Source organism: Boleophthalmus pectinirostris, unplaced genomic scaffold, assembly GCF_026225935.1.
Source record: "Boleophthalmus pectinirostris isolate CB_2022bp ecotype Guang Dong unplaced genomic scaffold, ASM2622593v1 HiC_scaffold_20, whole genome shotgun sequence".
Lineage (NCBI taxonomy): Eukaryota > Metazoa > Chordata > Actinopteri > Gobiiformes > Gobiidae > Boleophthalmus > Boleophthalmus pectinirostris.
In genome coordinates, this window is record NW_026571153.1 from 12,191,399 (window position 1) to 12,212,232 (window position 20,834).

Below are 20,834 nucleotides of genomic sequence, written 5' to 3' on the forward strand. Positions count from 1 at the left end.
AAAATGTGTTGTTTACATCCATTTTGTATTTAATCTTGAGTTTTCAGACAGTCTTGAAAGTTTTTTGGCTGTGTTTGCTAATTTGTGCATTGTGTCACCATGATCACTTCTAAACATTTCGCCAATAAGCTCTGTTCGCGCTTATTGGAAAACGTTTGGAAACATGTGGATGACGACTTCTGGTGTAGTTACCGACACCAGGCTTGTGATAAAACCATGGATTCAGCACCAGTGGTGTTCACAACGGGGGGACGGGACTCTAATCGCGTCTTCGATGTGACTTACAGTACTAGTTGTAAGGGTTTATCTGCCGAACTTAACAGAATGTTACAATGACTTTTTTTTTCTTTTTTAAATTGGACAAATCATAATCCACAAATTAATAGGCAATTTATCAAAGGAAAAAAAAGAAAGAATACCATGACATCTAGATGAAGAAAACTGGGACATTTTTTCAGTTTTCCCAGATTTTGTCCAAGTTATTATCACCAACAGAGCCCAAAGGAAGTCTCTGCCCCTCCACATCCGAACAGCCCCCACAGTGGAGTGTTTTAAGTCTTGTCTTAAGACCCACTTTTATTCTCTGGCTTTTAATACCGTGTGAGTTGTGCGGTCCTCTGTGTCTTTTATTTATTCATTTTATTTATTTATTTATTGGTTTTATCTATTTTATTTTTTAGTACTGCTTTATGTATTGATTTTTATAATTTTTGTTTAATTTATTTTATTATTATTATTTTATTTATTGATTTGATTTATGTATTTATTTTGGGCAAGTAAAAAATGTACGTTCTTTTACAATGGAACACATAACATTAATGAAATCATAGCAGGAATAACAACAACAACAAAAAATAAATAAATAATGGCCCAAAAAGGAGTGGGAAGAAGAAAATTTATTTAATCCCATCTCCCTCTTCTAATCTAACATTCTATTCTATTACTTTGCTCATAGTTGGAACGTAATTCTGTTTATGTTTCCAAACGTCTTCCGGTTTTGTGACGTAAGCATGAATACAGCCTATACGGATACATATAAAATCTAAATAGTATATACCCGTGAATTCAATAACAAATGTGTTATTGCATTGCACCTCTGACCTGTAACTCTAACTTGTGGCGACACCAGGAGATAAATGTGTTTAATGCCCACTGTGGGACATTCAAGGCAACTAGACCCTGTACCATGGAGGTCCTATGTTGAAGAAAACTGAATTCTATCAACTGGACAAAAGTTTTTAGAGTGCATAAAAAAAAATAAAAAATAAAATCGGTTAACAGATTATGTTTTCTTTTCGTATGGACAATTTAACTATATGGTCTTACCTCTGAAAAGTAGTACAGCTTTCATAGTTTCCATACTATACCTTGCTGTCTACTGTATTGTATTGAGTTTGACATGAGAGAATGAAGGTAACATTTTCTTGTACGTAAGTGATGGTTTAGTCTGACATAAGTCACACTGCCTCCTCTAACCAGGCCTTCAGAGTTTAGCGATAAATCTAAAATACGACCCTATCATTGCCACACTCCTCCTGATTGAAGAGACGTTAATTACAATCATCTCATCTGCTTGCCTTGATTTTAATTTCTGCTCGATGCGTTTGACCCAGTTCGCATTTAATGAAGCTGACATTTTCCCTAAAGTTCAGAACAGGTTTGAAATATTTGGGCGATGACAGGTTTATGTTTTGACTCTTCTAAAGATTTCACTTTTCATGGCATCAGCTCTTGTTAATATTCAGATACAAAGATGGTTAGATACATTTACTTGAGTAACTTTTTGTACATCTAACTTGAGTAAAAGTTTAGGTTACTGTCAGAAAATAACAGAGATATGAACATAAAGAAACTCAGAAGGCAGAATTCAGGGTTTTTACTCGCGGCGAGGGACAGAGGCGCTGCTACAGCTCTTAACTGCCGAAGAACCACCGTCCAACGTCATGGATTTATTGAATCACACAGGTTACAAGAATGAATGGATGGTTACATTTTTCTATCACAGTAAAAAACACAGAGAATAAAGGTGTGTTGTGTGTGTGTGTGTGTGTGCCAGCTGCTGAGGTGTAAGGGAGGGATGTGCGTAGGGAGGATTGTCCTTGCAGAAGATAACGGCTAATGAGAAGTTAGTTTTCCCGTGAGAAATACACTTTGAGAAATACTCTTTGATAATAATAATAAGACAAAGAAGCATCTATACAGCATTTGAAAAACTCTTTAACAGTTACTCTTTCTAAACTATACAGAATTTTTATGTTGATGATGTAAACTGATTTGTACATTTGTATCTCTTGCGCTGCTCCTTCAGATATAATAGTTTTTCAAATTTTGTGGGCTGCCCTTTGAAAATGTCAGGTTTTGTGCATTATTTAAAGGGTCATATTATGGTGTTTTCTGATCTATGTTATGATGTTATTTCCTCATCAAAAACATAATCTGGAGTTATGTTTTGTTTCATTCACAAGCTCTTCTCTCAAACGAGCCTCAGGATCTAAAAATGGCCGCTCATTCAAGTCAAAGGTCTGAGCTCATGACTCCAGATTAGCTCGGCGAGGTACATTCGGTGGCTCCCTGCCCACTGAACATGCGCAGTACATGAATGCTTGTGTATCACATGATCACTTTGACCAATCAGAGCGAGAGGACCTACAGTGGAGCCGAAGCATTTAAGCGTTACGATTATAAAGTGTTTTTTAAGACAACTGAAGTATTTTGAGCTGAGAAAACGTTTATGATCTGAAAACAGGTAAAAATCGCCACAAAATCCAACATTTTTAAAAGTTGTTTATACCCTGTCAGCTGAACACGAGCAGTTTGTGATTACATTGCGCTCTATCCTTTCTGGGACAGGTTGTTTTTTTGTTTTTTTATGCTGTAGTACCAGTACCACTAGGCCAACTCACCACAACTACAAACTAGTAATACCCTATCCAGTTATTTTAAAAGATCCATGTTCTCAAACTGAAAACACTCTGTTCCACCAAGTGATGTCATGTGGTAATACAGGAAGTGCTTCACTGTGTTTTGGAACTCCTTACACTTTCACTGGAATCATTTGAATCAATCTGTACTGAACAAAAGGTAAAAATTAACTTAAAAATGACTGCTTCATGACATCACAAGGTGGAACGGAGCGTGCTGAGCTTTGAAGATGTAAACAGACTAATAATAAAGGATTAAACACGTGTGAATAAAACAAAACACAAATTTCTGTATGTTTTTCGGGAGGTAACATTCTAACCTGCCTCAAAGTTCACAAGAGTTTAATTTGCGTAATATAAAACCTAATGTTTTGCCCTTCCGGTTACATTAAAGGTGTAGTGTGTAACTTTCCTCAGCCATTATAGTTAGATAGTGCACATTAACTTAAAATATAAATCAGATATTACAACTACTAAACACTTACACAATAACTCACACCTAAGTTCTATTGTCCTCAAATATATTTTAATTACTTGTGCACTTTCTTGGCCTTACACTTAACTAATATTATTTTGAAGTAATAATACAATTATCGGCACTTTACCTTTCTGTTTACGCATTTCTCATGACAACTTAACACCTCTACTCGCTCGGCAGATGTCCGCATATTAATTATCTTGTTCAACATATGGGCAAACAAACAGAGAATTGTTCTTCCCTGTGCGACCATGATGGTAGCTCCCAACCCACGTAGTTAGCCGTCATCAATAGCCTGTAGTTATCACAAAGTATAAGATGACTCACTCTGCTTGTAATGTGCTCATTCTATCTCAGTGGGCTAATACTTCCTTTTAAATCCCAACGTTTCCTCTTCTTACACAGAGTGACCTGAAGTTTAAGCTGTTAATTGCTGGTGGTGTGTGCGTACTCCTTTTGCTCAGCCCTGATCCCTTTTGTTCCCAGCTCTACGGGACAAACAAAGCTTCTTTTTCTTGTCTTGACTCTCCAAAATAGAAGCGGATTAAGTCAACATTTCTCATGACCTCTATGTGTTTGAAGGCGAAAAAAAGTGCAGAGACAGATGATTCATTTTAGCGGCAAAGGTGATGGTTAAGGTTCACTTTATTGTCCCGCTGTCCTCTGCATTTGATCCATTCTTCAGTGCAGCTGGGACAACCATGTCGAGAGTGGTGGGCATCCCAGCGCAGCACCCAGGGGACCCAACCCCAGATCTTGAGCTAGACTTGGTCAGAACTACCTTAGCTGGAGGATTTTGAGATATTGATTTGAATGGCATTTGTTTATTACAGTTACCATCCCAACACAGGGTTCCCACGATCATGGAAATCCTGGAAAAGTCATGGAAATTGAAAAAGTTATGTAATTTTAGTATCTCTTTTCACGCAACTACAGTGTTTTGTTAAGTTATGATTAGGCTATTATGATTATTTCCACACATATGCCCCTTTTGTTTAAAAGAGACGACAATAAATGGACTGACAGTATTTTAAATGTTAAAAAACTATAATCCCAAACCATAAGGTGAGTGGAAAGAGTTAACATTTCATATTTAGCCCTAAAAGTCTGATCAATTCTACACATGTAGGTGCCGTAAAGTCATGGAAAATTCACATTAGGTCATGAAAAAGCTCATGGAAAAGTTTGAAATTTTGTCAGTGAAAAAGAAAGGGAACCCTGCCGACAGATCTATCAGACACTAGAACATTGTGAGCTTTTTGAATATTGTACAAAAGTAATGATCAGAACAGTTCAGGTGGTGTCTATTATCAACTGTTGGCTTGTACACTTCATTTTACTTGATCACATTTTGCTTGCTTGTTAGCTTGAAAAAGTTGCTTCGTCTCTCCAAAATACGAGAGAATTAAAGGTGCAATTTGTAACTTTTCTGTTGGAGGGCCTGCTTGCTTTACCTGGAATGTTCCACAGCATGGCATTAAACTTTTCAATCTCTATAGACACCAGCTGGATACTCCATCAGGCCAACCAAACAAAGGTTAGATCGTGACCCTGCTCACAGTAAAACCAAATTTATGGTCGTGTGTCAAATCGTCTGCATCACGACATAGAGAGTTTGCGTCATCATGAGCTCCCTCCCCCTTCTGACGTGCACCTCTGAAATTTTCCAATTACACATAGAAACGATACAGACAGCAGACAATTACAGGCTGTGATTGGTCCTCTCTAGCCTGATTCATCAGCCGGTTTCACTTTGTAGAAACCGTCTGACCTCGCAGCATTAGAATTCATTCGCTCGACAGTAGGCGGGTACTTTTTCTCATTTAACCAATCGCTGCTGTTTGGTTGTGATGTATGTAAAGTGCCGCTAATGGGGCTAACTGGAATATTAAGCTTTTCCCAAATCCCTTAGGAAGAAGGGCAATAAAGTCTTTCCCCTTGATAAAATTCACCAAACATTCTCTTTGTTTCGGCTTTAAATCCTTGATCTCGGGAATCGTTGACAACACTGAATGTATGTCTCTTCGCTGATTGGCTGGTACCCGAAATCGCACTTCCGGGGTTTTTGCGAACCGTGTAGTGTATTCTGATTCCTGACCTAATAGCTGGAGAGAAATGAAATTGAACGGAGGCACGGAGGGTCCTATCTACATCTGTTCTACATACATTTCCGGTACTCCACTTTCCCGCTTCATTTTGTAAACAAGAACACTGTTTTTAAATCCTAGCCTTGTAGCATTGTGGCGATGAATTACTTTGCTGCGCATAGACCTCGACGCAGATCCATAAATCAAAAACGATGTCGACAAGGTGACAGCAGCCGTGTGCACTGAGTCAACGCAGAACTATAATTCGCCGTTAAGAATGCATGTTTTTACAGGTATTCTTGAGCAATATGAAAACCCACAATTTAATAAATACTTGTTATATTAGTTTTATACCATACTGAGGAAATATCAGAAAATTAAACTATGCTCCATATATCTCCATGCTGACGGACCAACCACGTAAAAAAATCACACAGTCCTCCTTTACGTCAACATTTAATTGCAAAAAAACAACAAGTTTAATGGAAAATGTCACCTGCCAATACAGATGATGCAATTAGGCTGCAAATGTTTTTCTTTTGTTACAATCAAATTATAACTTTCCGCAAAACATGACACTATAAAAATACCCCAAAATGAATTAGCGTGCCCTATAATCTTTAGACACAATTTCAAAAACAGCAATCAGCGCTAATATTATTCGGAAAAGTTGGGTCAAAAAATCCCTCCCATTGTGAGTGAATGAGTCATGAAACGTAGCGGAAACTGCTACTGTTAACTGCTGTTGTTCATTTGTTTCCCATTACAGAGCCTCCATTTTGGATAATTAGTTCTGACACTACCTTTTCCCTGCGGTGTTGATTAGACCTAATTAATGACTCCAGGCAAGATGGAGGATCGCTGCCCTCACGGAGCTGTTTTCAACCTCCCCAGGTAATTCAAGCTGTCCTTTTAGTGCTGCATGGGGAAATTATTATTAGTTTGGGGAGTTTTATGTTCTTTTATTGTTTTGGCAAAAAGTTACACAGAGCTAATGGACGTGGCATTGTACTCGTCTTTATTTCAATACAAGGGAAAGACCTGATTCTTCATACATATTTCAATGCTTAACTCAATTCTCTAATATGAATAGTATTTCTTTATAAAAAGCAGTAAATAGCTTTGTTTTGACACTCTGGTAAGACTGGTAAGACTTTATGTTATTACACAATGAAAAAGTGAGGTTGCCTTACAAAAATGTAATTTAAAAAGCACCTCTAAAATATAAGCAATGCAGTTTTAGTCCATGCATGAGGTGAAATGATAAAATATGTTTATTTTGTAATTCCAAATGAGCTTAAACAGGCCGGTCAGAGTCAACCAAAGGGCCATATCGTTAGCCTAATAGCATAGTTGCCTAAGTCATGTTTGAACATTTTTGGAAAACAAGAAAAAACACATTTTTAGCAAGCACATTGTGAAGTTAGGCAGATATCACAATTTGGCCAATTTTTTTTTTTTACCTAGGCAATGATGCTATTAGGCTAATGATATGTGGCCGGGGAGCTGTGCAATGACATATTTGGATACTGCAATGATAGTGAAAATATTTTTAGACATGATATAAATCAAAAGAAATTTTTTTCCACCCAGTATTGATACTTACTCATTCATTTGTTCAGTATTTTGGTTTCTGTACTAGTTTTAGTATCTGGGAATAATTTTTTCCCCCAATATTAATACTAATTCATTCATTTGTTCAATATTTTAGTTTCAATACTATTTTTCGGGAATCATTTTTGACAACCCAAAATTGCAGCCGAAGCCTACTGTGCAAAAATGTGATTTCTAGCCATGAGTTCAGAATATTTATTTAGTTAGTTAATCTTAGTGGTTTTTACGGAAGCCGAGAGATGTCACAACAAACGCAAACGCCGCAACACATACAAATGCGAACGAATTCTAATGCTGTGAGGTCACACGGTTTCCACAAAGTGAAACTGGCTGATGAATCAGGCTAAGTAAAAATATAAACTAAATACACTTTTGTAACAATAGAAAGCATTTATACTTTGCAAAAGGTATCAAACACACTGGACATTATTTTAATATTATACTAATGAATGAATAATGAAGAAAAATCCTCAGGAGGTATCAATTATAAACTGTTGCTTTGTTACCTTTAATTTAACTCATCACATATTACCTGCTCATTATCTTGAAAAAGTCCCCTGTGACGTTATCTAATAGCTGCTGAAAAAACAACAGTAAACGTCTCAAGTAGAAGCAATTAGTGGATGCTCCCAAGGCATTAGTTGTACCTCACAATGGTTAAGCTCAAATCACTGATAGGTTTTAGTTAGTAAAGAAAAGACCGTTTCATTTAGCTGTGAAGTGTTACATTTTTGTCCATTACCGACCTCTTGGGGCAGAGCAGAGCAGATTTGGCTCGATTTCAGCATTTTACCGAGCCCTTTCCTGCTTCTACTATTTACTGTTTCTTGCTAAATAACCTCCAACTTCAAATTAAATAAAAAAAGTATAACAAGCTTTTAAATTCCGTTTAACTTTACAGCCCATTTGCTTTTTCAGCATTTCTTGTAACTTACCCATGAAATTTATCAACATGTTTTAGCACATTTTTGATAAGATAATAAAGATAACACTAATATGACTGATGACTAAACACTTCCTGGTTCCTTGCAATTCCTTCTTCACCCATGACTCGTCACCACTATATTGCAATAAAGGAGACATTATGTAAAATAAACTTTTGGGAATCATGTTCATAATGGTGTTTCTTCATCATTAGCTTTGTCCGATTTTATTTCTTGCCTCTTATCTCTGGCCACTGCTCGACTTTAGACTTTCTTTCGATCAGCCAAAATATTCGCAGTGTGGGTTATATGTGTGGGGTTCAAAATTGTCACGCAATCATTTTTTTTCAACAATAAAACGATAAGGTCGATAAGAATCTGTTACTTGCTTCGTTGAAATGCCATTATGAGGAGATGGGGCTTCTCAGTTCTGCAGTTTTGAACGTGAAATTAACCTGTAGTTTTAGATAAATTTTATAGTTCACAATGAAAACATGTAAAATATGTCGCTATCGTTTAATGCTAAATTCTTGAAAAGCATAACATGTAAGGCTGCTCGATTATGGAAAAATTCATTATCACGATTATTTTTGGTCAATATTGAAATCATGATTATTCAAACGGTTCTTTTTAGTTACACGATGCATTTATTCATCATTTCTCTCTCAAAAAAAAAAAAAAACACTTGATAATTTACGCAAAACTGAAAATAAATATAGACTACAAATATGTACCTTAGAGCAGTTTTGCAATTTATAAAACATAAAATGAATAAAATATACTTTAAACATGAAATAAGGCATAGAAAAACATAAATGTATCCAAAATAAATTGCATATCCAGCTGTTCTACAATCTGTTTAAAAAATAAAATAAATAGAAAAAAATATCCCAAAATAAACTTTGTTAAGCTTTAATCATTTCGACTCGATTATATGATTTTCTTTCTACTGCTCGATTACCATTTTCTTCTGAATATTTCACTACTTGCAGCAGCGGCTCTTTCTACAGGAGACATGCGCAGTAGAGCCAGTGAAGTGACAGATACTGACACACAAGCCTGAGCGCCCTCTCACGGCTGTCAGTGTAAAAGTATTAATATATAAGTTGCACCTGAGTATAAGTCGCAGGACCACCCAAACCATGAAAAAAAGTGCAACTTATAGTCCGAAAAACACAGTTAGAAAATTTCAGAGGTGCATGTCCGTCGACACAGACTCTCTGCGGACGATTTGACGCATGACCATAAATTCAGCTCAAGTGTGTACTCTCAGAAAAAAAAAAAAAAAAGGTATACTAATATTTACGGCTGATGCCATCAACATTCCCTGGAGGTGTGATAATTGAAAGCATTACTCTGTCTGAAGCTCTGTTACTCAAGTTTTCTGAGCTTTTTTTATCGCAGTTTGACCATAAAGAATCGACTGAAATACATTTAAGTTAGTCACTTGAAAATCAAACACTTAAACAGGACCACGGTTTTATTTTTATATAAATGAGTATATTTATTTTATTTTTATTTTGGATACATTTATGTTTTTCTTTGCCTTATTTCTTGTTCAAAGTATATTTAATTCATTTTATGTTTTATACATCACAAAACTGCTCTAAGGTTCATATTTGTAACCTATATTTATTTTCAATGTGAAAGTTTCGCGTAAATTATCAATAAGAAAGTGTTCTTTGGGGAGAGAGAGAAATGCTGAATAAATGCATTGTGTAACTAAAAAAATATTTTTAGTTTGAATAATCGTGATTTCAATATTAACCAAAATAATTGTGATAATAATTTTTTCTATAATTGAGCAGCCCTAGCTCTGTTCCACCTTATGATGTCATGTAGTGGTAGTTTTCAAGTTTACGGCTTTTTTTAAAATCTTTTTTTCAGTAGAGATTGTCAGTTCCAGGGCTGAAATTTGCTGAAAAGATTCTACTGAAGATGTTTGGAGTTTAAAAACACAGTGGAGCACTTCCTGTATCACCACATGACATCACAAAGTAAAATAAAGTATTTTCTGTTTGAGAGAAGAACTCTTAAACAGCCTAAAAATGCAGGATTTGTGTGTTAAACTTGTGTAAATGAAACAAAACACAACGCCAGGTCTGTTTGTGATAAGGAAACATTATAAGAGATAAAAAAGGAAGCTAATATGGACTCTTTAAAAATGAGTTTAAATATTTGCTTTTAAGTTTATGTTTCATTTTGGTATTGTGTAATGTTATTTTTGTCTAGTTAAATTAGACAAGATAATAAACATTTGAATTATGTAAAGATAATAGTGGATTAGATCTGAATGTCTCACAGGAAGAGAGCATAGCGAGGAGTGTGTACTGGCCCATCTGATTAACTGTGCGTTCCTTATCGTCGATGACTTGAAACCTCCGCACAAAAGCGCAAACAGCCAGTGAGCGAGAGGAAGATGAGATTATTATTAAGATGAAGATGGAGTTGTCACGTATTTACATCAACTGCCAACAAGTCCCTGCAGCAATCTGGTATGTTTGTAAGAGTGGGCAGAGATATAGCAGACATTGGCAATCATGCTTATCTGTGTGGACTTGAAACTAAAAAATGTGAGATGGTAAATAGTATAAGAAAGCAAATGATACACAAGCACTATATGTGGTGAAATTTTGAAAAATTAGTAACAATATAGTGATTATAACTAAATATTATAACTTCAAACTACTTTAGAAAACTATATTAATTTACCTTCCCATCCTTGTACGTATACATCTTAAAGTAGTTAAAGTTATTACCTTGGCTGATAACTGAAATGCTCAAAATGTGTTGACGTGATACTGCAGTGATACTGATAGAATTTTTGTCTGATATAAATGTACTTTTTTTTTTTTGGCAACATATTTTAATGTTTCAGGTGGATAATCACAAAACAAAAAAGTCAGAATTGGAAAGAGTCAAGGTACGCAACTAATCAGAGCAATCACAATTTAAGTTTTGTACGATCATAAACGATAAACTTTTGTGCCTTCATTAACATTATTATTAGTTTGTAGACCCTATATATGAGTGGACATAGCTAACGCTCTAGCCGCCGTGTTCCAAATAGGAAGTTCTCCAGGAGGCTCTTCTGGCTCCTTCTGCCTCTGGCTCCAATTGACTTACATCAGGATCTTGTCGTCCCTCTCTCTATAACTGCTGCTGTGAGCCTCATCATTTTGATCTTAAAATGTTCGTATTAACCCACGACACATGATCTTGAATTTTTTTTTCCGCTATTTTGTCCATCAGAAAAATCATATTCATAATATAAAGCCTGGCTCCAGACTTGCTCCTGTCACCATGAGCATCGCGAGCCTCATTTGAGCGGCGCTGAACTCTGTGGGTGACGTCACACTCGCTTAGTCCACTTCTTTTATACGATCTATGATACGACCATAAACGTAAAAAATAAAATAAATCCTTACATTCTTCGTTCTCATTTTGCTTATTTTGATACAATCATAAACGATAACCTTCTGTGTCTTCTTTACCAGTATTGTTAGTTTAATACAGTACAATACAAGAAAAAAGAAAGAAATTGGGTTAAATTATATTTAGTATGCATAGTATGAAATATATTTTGCTATATGTAAATATTTGTAAATTTGCAACTACATAATTTTTGAATTTTTGAAACTATATAATGAACAGGGGTGGGTTAATCTAAGTTTTTCTTCTTCCCACTCCTTTTCGAGAAATGTGCTTTTCTGTTGTTTACAATGTATATGTTGTATGTGTATGATTATAGTTTCTTTCTTGGCACAAACTCAAAATAAAAATGAATAGAGATTCAGCTCAGGTTTTTTTTTTTTCAGTTGAGAGGTCTCCAGTGGTTCTCAGCCTTATCACACCAATTTTTTTGTGTGCTAAATTCCACTAACTGAACTAAAAAGTCTAATTCCTCAAATTAACATTTGTATTTAATAATAAAAAAATTTAAAAATTGGTCAGTATGAGGAGAGAGATTGTGATAATTTTCTCATGATTTAGTAATATACAGTTTTAGTTTTCAGCCTTATTAAGTTACATCTCTCAACTTATCTGAACCTTGTATAACTTTGGCATTATTCTACATTGGTGTATGGCGTGTTGAGTCAGGTGGGCCACCAAGACACTTGTAAAATACATGTGTTTATACTCTGATATTGCATTACATTAATCTGGCACAGTCATGCTTTATCTGTCATTACTCAGACTTTTGCCAGTTTAACCTTACTTGCTACAGTTCTTGTTGAAAACCACCCTTACGCTCTTATGGTGGTTCAAATCATAACCCCAGTTTGTGCGCAGTATTTAGTCAGACTTTCCTTCATTTCCCCGGCACATTTTGTATGACATGTGATGATATGGGGGCTCCCAGACAACGCTGAAGGGGCCGATGCTTATCTCGAGTACACTGATCGAGGACCACACCACCTCCATCACCACCTGCCCCCCAAATCCAAATAATTACCTGTGGGTTCATGTGGGCACTTTGAAAACATAGAAGAACTGCAACCATTTTATACTTGGGAAATCCTAAAAAGTCTCTACATGAATTTTTCCAAGTATCTGAGCAAAACTAGTCTTGCCCCAGTACAGATATATTGTAAAAGCAGCTCTTGGGGTCACAGTAAGTCTGCTGTGAACTGTCTGCATCTAATTATGAATCTTTTATTGTCAGGGAATCAGGAACTGCTCTGTTAGCGTGCCAATTGTTCTTGTTGGCTGTGTAAAGGCCGAATTATAGTTCTGCGTCGACTCAGCACGCACTGCCACTGTAGCCTTTTCGCTGTTGTTTTTGATTTATGGATCTGCGTCAAGGTCTATGTGCCGCGAAGTAATTCACCGCTGCAACTCTAGGATTTAAAAATGGCTTTCATGTTTACAAAATTAAGGGGGAAAGCAGACTACCAGAAATGTATGTAGAGAGGATGTAGAGCAGATCAATCACAGCCCTTATTATCTGCATCGCTTTCCCTTGCTGTCTGTGTCGACTTGACGAGTACCGTATTTTTTGCACTATAAGTCGCACCAGCCAAAAAATGCGTAATGAAGAAGACAAAAACGTACTTAAATTGCACCGGACTATAAGTTGCATTTTTTTGGAAAAAATATTTTATAAAATCAGAGACCAGAAACCGACATTTCATCTTGAAAGGCAAGTTATAGTAATAATAACAGAACAGAGAACAACAGACTGTTAATGTCACATATGAACAGTTCTTCAGATAACTATAGCATAAACAACAGAACAAGTTTACCAAACTCATCATCTCACTTCAAATCACTAAATCCATTGAATTTTCATCCTTGGTGTCACTTTTGAGCAACTCTGCGACCTCCGCAGGGTAACCGGAGCACCACTTCCTCTTCTGTGTAGCTGTCGTCAGACTCAGCATCAGTTTTAGTTAGAATTATTCTGGCCTTTCTGAATCCTGACAGGATGCTTTTGGTTGTCACTGAAGTCCAGGCTTTGTCGATCCATCCAGTGACTTCCAGGAAAGTTGCATGCTGCACCCGCCTGGTTACCTTGAAGCTGTGTTCTCCATCCCCGCTTTCCGCCAGTCCCTCACAAGTTTCTTGCTCACTCCTAACTTTCTTTCTGCTGCTCGATTTCAGTTTTCCGCTGCATATTTCACTACATGCAGCAGGACAGTGGCTCTTTCTGCAGGAGACATGCACAGTAGAGCCAGTGAAGTGACAGATACTGGCACACAAGCCTGAGCGCCCTCTCGAAGCAGTCCGTGTGAAAATTTTAATACATAAGTCATATCAAAGTATAAGTCGCAGGACCACCCAAACCTTGAAAAAAGTGTGACTTATAGATTTGACGTATGACCATAAATTGGGCTTACATGTGTACTTTCAGAAAAAAGGTATATTGATACTTTGCCGCCGATGTCGTCAGCATTCCCTGTAGGTGTGATAACTGAAAGCATTGTTCTGTCTGAAGCTCTCTTACTCAAGTTGGACTTCTGAGCTTTGTTTTAACACAGTTTGACCATAAAGAATCGACTTAGAAATACATTTAAGTTAGTCACTTGAAAATCCAACACTTAAACAGAACCACGAACACTTGATTGATCACAGGCTCCTGAAAATTGGTTGCTTAAATCCATTTTGTATTTTTTTCTTGACTTTTCAGACTATCTTAAAACTTTAAACTGCCGTAGACATACATGCAGCACCCTCCAGTGTGATATCAGTGCAAAGTATCAATATTCTAAACTATAAAGCCTGAACTTGCTCCTGTTTTCCACTCTGCTTGTTTACCACTCACCTAATGACTATTGTCTCTATGCTCCTCTCTATAGGGGGAAAAGTTGTGATTTGAGCCATGCGGAGATGACTTGACAAGTTGCCCGCGCAGTCCGAGAAGATCTCAAAGATGAAGAGAAACCCGGCCTGACAGAGACAAATTGGCTTGTTTTGTTGTTGGGGAAAGTGTAGCATTCATCTGTCACTTTAGGCCTGTTGACAAGACACAAGTGTGGTGAGTAATGGCTTGTAAATGTTTCTATCTCTCATGCTTTGATATAGTACACCAACTGCCTGCCTGCTTCACTTTAATGCATTCACTTTTAAAGGAGACGTACTATGTAAACTTTCAGGAGTTTTAAACCATGTTCTTGCTCAAAAGTTTGATTGATGCATGCAGTTTGAGCAATCCTGTATTGTCCTGAGTGCTCTGAAAATGTCTGTTTTCACCTGCCCCTTATCTCCTCCCTCAAAGCCACAAATACAAAGAGATACAAAATGCACAGTTGAATCTCCACGTTTTTAGACGGGCGTGATTGACAGATAGATCAACCAATCAGAAATGTGCACAGTTTATTGATTTCAAAACAAATATGACCTCTTACGAAGAAAAAAGAAAGGCAAAAAAACCCACAAGAAGACTGAGAAACATGAATGCAGAATCAATAAGTTCATCGCGAAACCCTGATAATCTGAGTTGAGAGAAATTCGACTGTATTTGTAAAACGTAGATGACCAAATGAGCTCCTTTCATTTCACATGTGTCACTGAAATAAACAAATCTGACTGCACCATCATGTTTGGTGTGACTTGAGACGTGACAGAGTGTTTGGGGACCAGACGTTCATCTCTCTATATAAAAAATACAGAGAGATATTCTGGATATGCCAAGAAACAAACATGCAACTCTGAGTAAGTTAGTCATGAGGGAACACAGTTATTGCGAGGTTAAAGGTAGGATTTAAATAATATTTCCACTTTAAAATCTTCTCTGGATTGGCCCCTAACTCCCAGCATGGGTGACATACAATCAGGCGGGACTCTCAGGGTCCTGGACAACGCACAGGGAACATTTGGAGGGATTACGAGACGGCTTCTTTTCGGAGTCAATCAGCGGATAAAATTAGTTCTTTTGAATAGGTTAAAACTACCAGTGTAGGGTCACAGTGAGCAGGCTAAAGAGCACAGTCAGGTGGAAGGAATATAGACATGCTGAGGATTGTGGGAGTGAATTAGAACTTACCCATGGAGGAAAAATGCGCCATTAGTACCCTTACAATTTTTCTCACATGCTTAAATCTGTTCACCAGGGCTGCAAGATCTCAGTTTAAATAGTCACAATTAGCAAGAGACTGCAATTATTTAAGTAACATTATTTTCCTTAATACATTAAAACTGGTATCGAATCCAGATATTCATTTAAGGAAGTATCGTATATAAAAAAGTCACATTCACAGGACAGAAATGGATCTCAAATGAGCACAATGGATCCTATATGGATGACTGAGAGATTACACAGATATAACGCCACATGACAATATAGAATGTACTATGATTTATTGTTGAAAATCACATCCTATTGTCTAAAGAAATAATGTTTTTTTATCATCATCGTGGTATTGGAATCTGTAATCAGGGGTGTAGTGAGCGTGGTACACGGGGCTACACCATCTACCGGTCACTATCTACCCAGTTCTCCCGACGTGAAATATAAAAAATAACAAATACAAAATAGCTACAACTTAAATGTCAAACTGGAGCTATTAGCTATGGTGAAAACAACCTGCATAGGCTCATGATATCTGCAGAACTGTCCTATAGTGACTTGAGACATGAAGGACCAGGACTGAACCAGGACTGAGTGTCGGGACGGGCCCGGAGCTGCGCCCACGTAGACCGTCAAGTGACCGCAGGCGAAAGAACCGGCACAGAGCTCCACGCCTCATGGAGATAAGCGCAGCTGTCGCCCAGTCGCACTTTGCAGACACCCTGCTCAGCGAGCTCAGGGTTCTCTCTCTCTCTCTCAAGTCCAAAATTAGTCCTGGTTTAGTCCTGATTTAGACCTGGTTTAGACCTGGTGCAGTCCTGGTGTAGCCTGATTCATCAGCCAGTTTCACTTCGTAGAAACCGTCTGACCATTAGGATAAGCATTAGGATTCGTTTGCTTGACGGTAGGCAGGTACTTTTTTCATTTAACCAATCACTGCTATTTGGTCATGACGTATGTAATGCACCGCTAACGGGGCTAACTGATATATTAAGCTTTTCCCAAATCCCGTAGGAAGAAGGGCAATAATGTCTTTCCCCTTGATAAAATTCACCAAACATTCTCTTTTCCTCGATCTCGGGAATCATTGCCAACACAGAATGTATGGCTATTCACTGATTGGCTGGTGGCTGAACTCACACTTCTGAGGTTCTTGCAAACCGTCCAGTGTATTCTGATTCCTGACCTAGTCGCTGGAGAGAAATGAAATTGATCGGAGGCAGCCTGGCTAATCCTGGTTCAGTCCTGGTTTGGTCCTCCTGGTTCAGTCACGAATCGCATACCCCCCACTTAAAAAATTCCCCACTACATCAATGTCAGTAATGATGTATTAAGTCACTTCCTTAGTATTGAAATCGAGTTTGAAATTTTTGTATAATGACAACACTAGTTAAAAAAAGCAAATAATTTTGATTTTATGATGATTTTTTTTTTTTTAAGTTTAATACCATTCTGGCAAAATATGACATTTCATTCTTTCAGACTTGTCTCAAATGCCATTGCACCTGGGCATGTTTAAAATGTAAACTGTGAACTGAATCCAGATTTGAAACGTAAATCGCAATTGGAATATATTTCTGAAAATGTTGTATTTTTCCCAAATTGTTCCACCCTACCGCTCACACTGTCAAATTTGTATGTGTCAATTGTCACCGAAATTGTCCTGTGGGTAATTTTCTTGTTGGAATAATCACTGAATGACAACAATTTACTCCACTTTGGATACTGATGAGTCTGCAATTACCAAAGTTTTATCTGACAACATTATAGCGGCAGAATAATTCATGAGCGAAGGAAAAATAAAGATAAACTCGCATTTACTCACTTGTGGAGTCTGAGTCATGACACCGCACATATTGAGACGGATAGCAATTAGCTCTCATCAGCCCAAATGGATTCCAGGCATGATTGAGCACCAAGTGGACATGCGTGCAGAGATTTTAGTGCCCAGAATGTTGCACCATAAAAAACAAGCATTAGACTTGATGTTTATGTCAGTACAGTTTTTCATTTTCTATTTTGGAGTCACAGTTTTATCTCTCAGTTGCATCTGAATAAGGCATTTAAAGGTGTTATATTACTGTATTTTTCAGATTATAAGTTGCACTTTTTTTCATGGTTTGGCTGGTCCTGCGACTTATTCTCCGGTGTGACTTATATTTTACAATTTTCAGACTGACAGCCTCGAGAGGGCGCTCTAGGCTTGTGTATCAGTTTTCTGTGCATGTCTCCTGCTGCAAATAGTGGAATATGCAGCTAAAAACGGTAATTGAGCAGCAGAAAGAAAGTTTGGAGTGAGCGAGAAACTTGTGAGGAACTGGCAGAAAGCAGGAATGGAGAACACATCTTCACGGCAACCGGGAGGGTGTGCCATGAAACTTTCCTGGAAGTCACTGGAGGGATCAACAAAGCATGGATTTCAGTGACAACTGAAGTTACGTTGAGTTATTCAGAAGTGACACCAAAAATGAAAAATTCAATGGATTCAGTGGATTTAGTGATTTGGAGTGAGATTGAGATTGGTAAACTTATGTTATGTTTTACTCTATTATTATTACTATAACTTGCCTTTCAAGATGAAATGTCGGCTCCTGGTCCCTGATTTTATAAAATAAATTTCCCCCAAAAAGTGCGATTTATAGTCTGGTGCGACTTACATATTTTTTTCTTCCTCATTACGCATTTTTTGGCTGGTGCGACTTATAGTCTGGAGCAATTTATAGTCCGAAAAATACAGTACTCAAAATTTATTCCTGTGAGCTTTAATGTTATAATGTGGTTACCTCTTCAAAACATACTGCAACTGAGTTATTAGTGTGTCCACATCTAAATGATGTTGCTCTGTTCCACCTTGTGATGTCATATAGGGTTAGGTTACGGCTACCTTTTGTTCAGCAGAGATTGGAAATTCCAGATCTGAAATAATCCAAATGATTCTACAGTCCCTGACAAAAGTCTTGTCGCTTATCCATTTTGTAGAAACAAAAGCTTATAACCTGACTTTAAATTAATCAATTGGTTTTTAGAAATGTCTCATATGAAAGCTAAAACCCTCCCAAATTATGCTCAATATACTAAAATAAATTTGCTTCACTGAAGAAAGATTGATCATTTAATGAACACAGAAAGGTCAAATTTTGGCAAGACAAAAGTTTTGTCGCCTACAGAAAATTGAACAAATAATTTACTTCAAATACAAAAATATGTTGCATAACGTCAGTGAATTAAGTAGTGGTGCTGTGAGATCCATATTTAATATCTTGTATGACTTCCATGAGCTTGAAGGACGCATCCATGCGGTTCAACAAGTGATTCATACAATTTGTTGATAAAGTCATCAGGAATAGCAAAGAAAGCGTCTTACATGCCTCCCAGAGTTCATCAAGATTCTTTGGTTTTGCCTTCCATGCTTCCTCTTTTGTTCTACCCCAGACATGCTCAATAATGTTCATGTCTGGTGACTGGGCTGGCCAGTCCTGGACCACCTTGATCTTCTTCACCTTGAGAAACTTTGATGTAGAGATAGAAGTATGCGATGGAGCACCATCCTGCTGCAAAATTTGACCCCTTTTATGGTTGGGAATGTAAGAGGTAGTTAATACTTCTTGATATTTTAGGTTATTGATATTGCCTTCCACCCTGCAAATGTCTCGCACACCCCCATACTGGATGTAACACCAGACTGTGATTTTTCCACCACCAAACTTAACTGTTTTCTGGGTGAATATTGGATCCATGCGGGCTCCAGTAGGTCTCCTGCAATATTTGCGGCGGCTGTGATGTAATTCAGCTGAGGATTCATCTGAGAAATCCACCTTCTGCCACTTTTCCAGTGTCCATCCTTTTAGCAGGCTGTGGGCCTTGGCAGATGCCACACGGTTTTTTTAATTGCCTTTTATTTAGTGCTGGTTTCTGTGCACTGATTCGACCATGGAGGCCATTTCGAGACAGAAATCTACAAACTGTTCTGCTTGACACAGGGACTTGAGGTGACCAGGCCTGGTGGAGTCTGCTGCAGTGGAAAAGGGGCTGGCCTTGGATTTTTGAATCAACAAACGGTCCCCTCGAGCAGTTGTCTTGCGGGGTCTGCCAGACCTGGGCTTGTCAAAAACATCTCCAGTCATTTCAGATCTTTTTCTTATTCTTTGTACTTGACGCTGAGACACATTGAAGGTGTCAACCACCTCAGCAGTGGATCTGGTCTTCAGTCTCTTGATAATTAACGCTTTGGTCTCAGGGTGGATCTTAGGCATGTTGTCAGAGGTCAAGTTGCAGTTGTGAAGGTCTGGTGTGCTGGGGTTCTTTTTATACACACCCACTAATTGATTGATCAGTAACTGATCACAGGTGAGGCTGTAATCTAGAATTGGGTGCATCATATGACAAGGCGACAAGACTTTTGTCTTGCCAAAATCTGACCTTTCTGTGTTCATTAAATGATCAATCTTTCTTCAGTGAAGCAAATTTATTTTAGTATATTGAGCATAATTTGGGAGGGTTTTAGCTTTCATATGAGACATTTCTAAAACCAATCAATTAATTTAAAGTCAGGTTATAAGCTTTTGTTTCTACAAAATGGATAAGCGACAAGACTTTTGTCAGGGACTGTAGTGAAGGTGTATGAACACAGTGGAGTACTTCTTGTATTACCACATGACATTACAAAGCCAAAATATTCAGATTTGTGTTTTAAACATGTGAGAACAAAACAACAAAACAAAACTCCAGGCATGTTTTTGATGAGGAAACAACATTATGAATCAGAAAATATAATATGGGGCCTTTAAGCCATGTTATAAAGTTGTTACCTCCTCAAAAACATACCTGGAGTTGTGATTAGTTTCAATGATGTTTGAGTCACTCTTTGTTATTTGTTTGTCTACATCTAAAAAGCTTTTACCTTGTGATGTGGTCGGTTTCAAGTTAACAGCTACCTTTTATCTTTTTGGAATAGGTCCCATTTTAAAACTAACCACTACTTTCTGTATTGTACAAGCTTTTGTTTTCTATTTTTCTTCACAAGCTGCTGCTTTATAGTGATGAATATTTCACCTTTACAATCTGAACAGTGTATTAATCCATCAAATGCACTTCTAGTCTGTCTCTATATTTATACTTGTGGCTGTACTTGTGACATATTGCAGTTGTCCAAAATGTGAGAGCCACCCCGAGCTTAAGTTCTCATCTGTTCCCGTTCTAAGAAGCAGTGACAGTTTCTTTTAATAATACTCTTGAGTCGTCTCTGTCCGGAGAATTTCACACCCTGTTGAACTTCCTTGATGCTTATTCTGAGCTCAGGTG

At 37.4% G+C, this 20,834-nt stretch overlaps 1 protein-coding gene across 1 annotated transcript in view; it reads left to right on the top strand.

Annotated features, from left to right (window-relative positions):
* Window positions 1-6,255: 6,255 nt before the first annotated feature.
* LOC110159310 (doublesex- and mab-3-related transcription factor A1) overlaps window positions 6,256-20,834 on the top strand; it is a 40,211-nt gene continuing 25,632 nt past the window's right edge. Inside the window, exons 1-2 of the mRNA XM_055156703.1 lie at window positions 6,256-6,380; window positions 14,323-14,501. The gene's annotated coding sequence lies outside the window, so the exon portion shown is untranslated. The remainder of the gene's footprint in view (window positions 6,381-14,322; window positions 14,502-20,834) is intronic.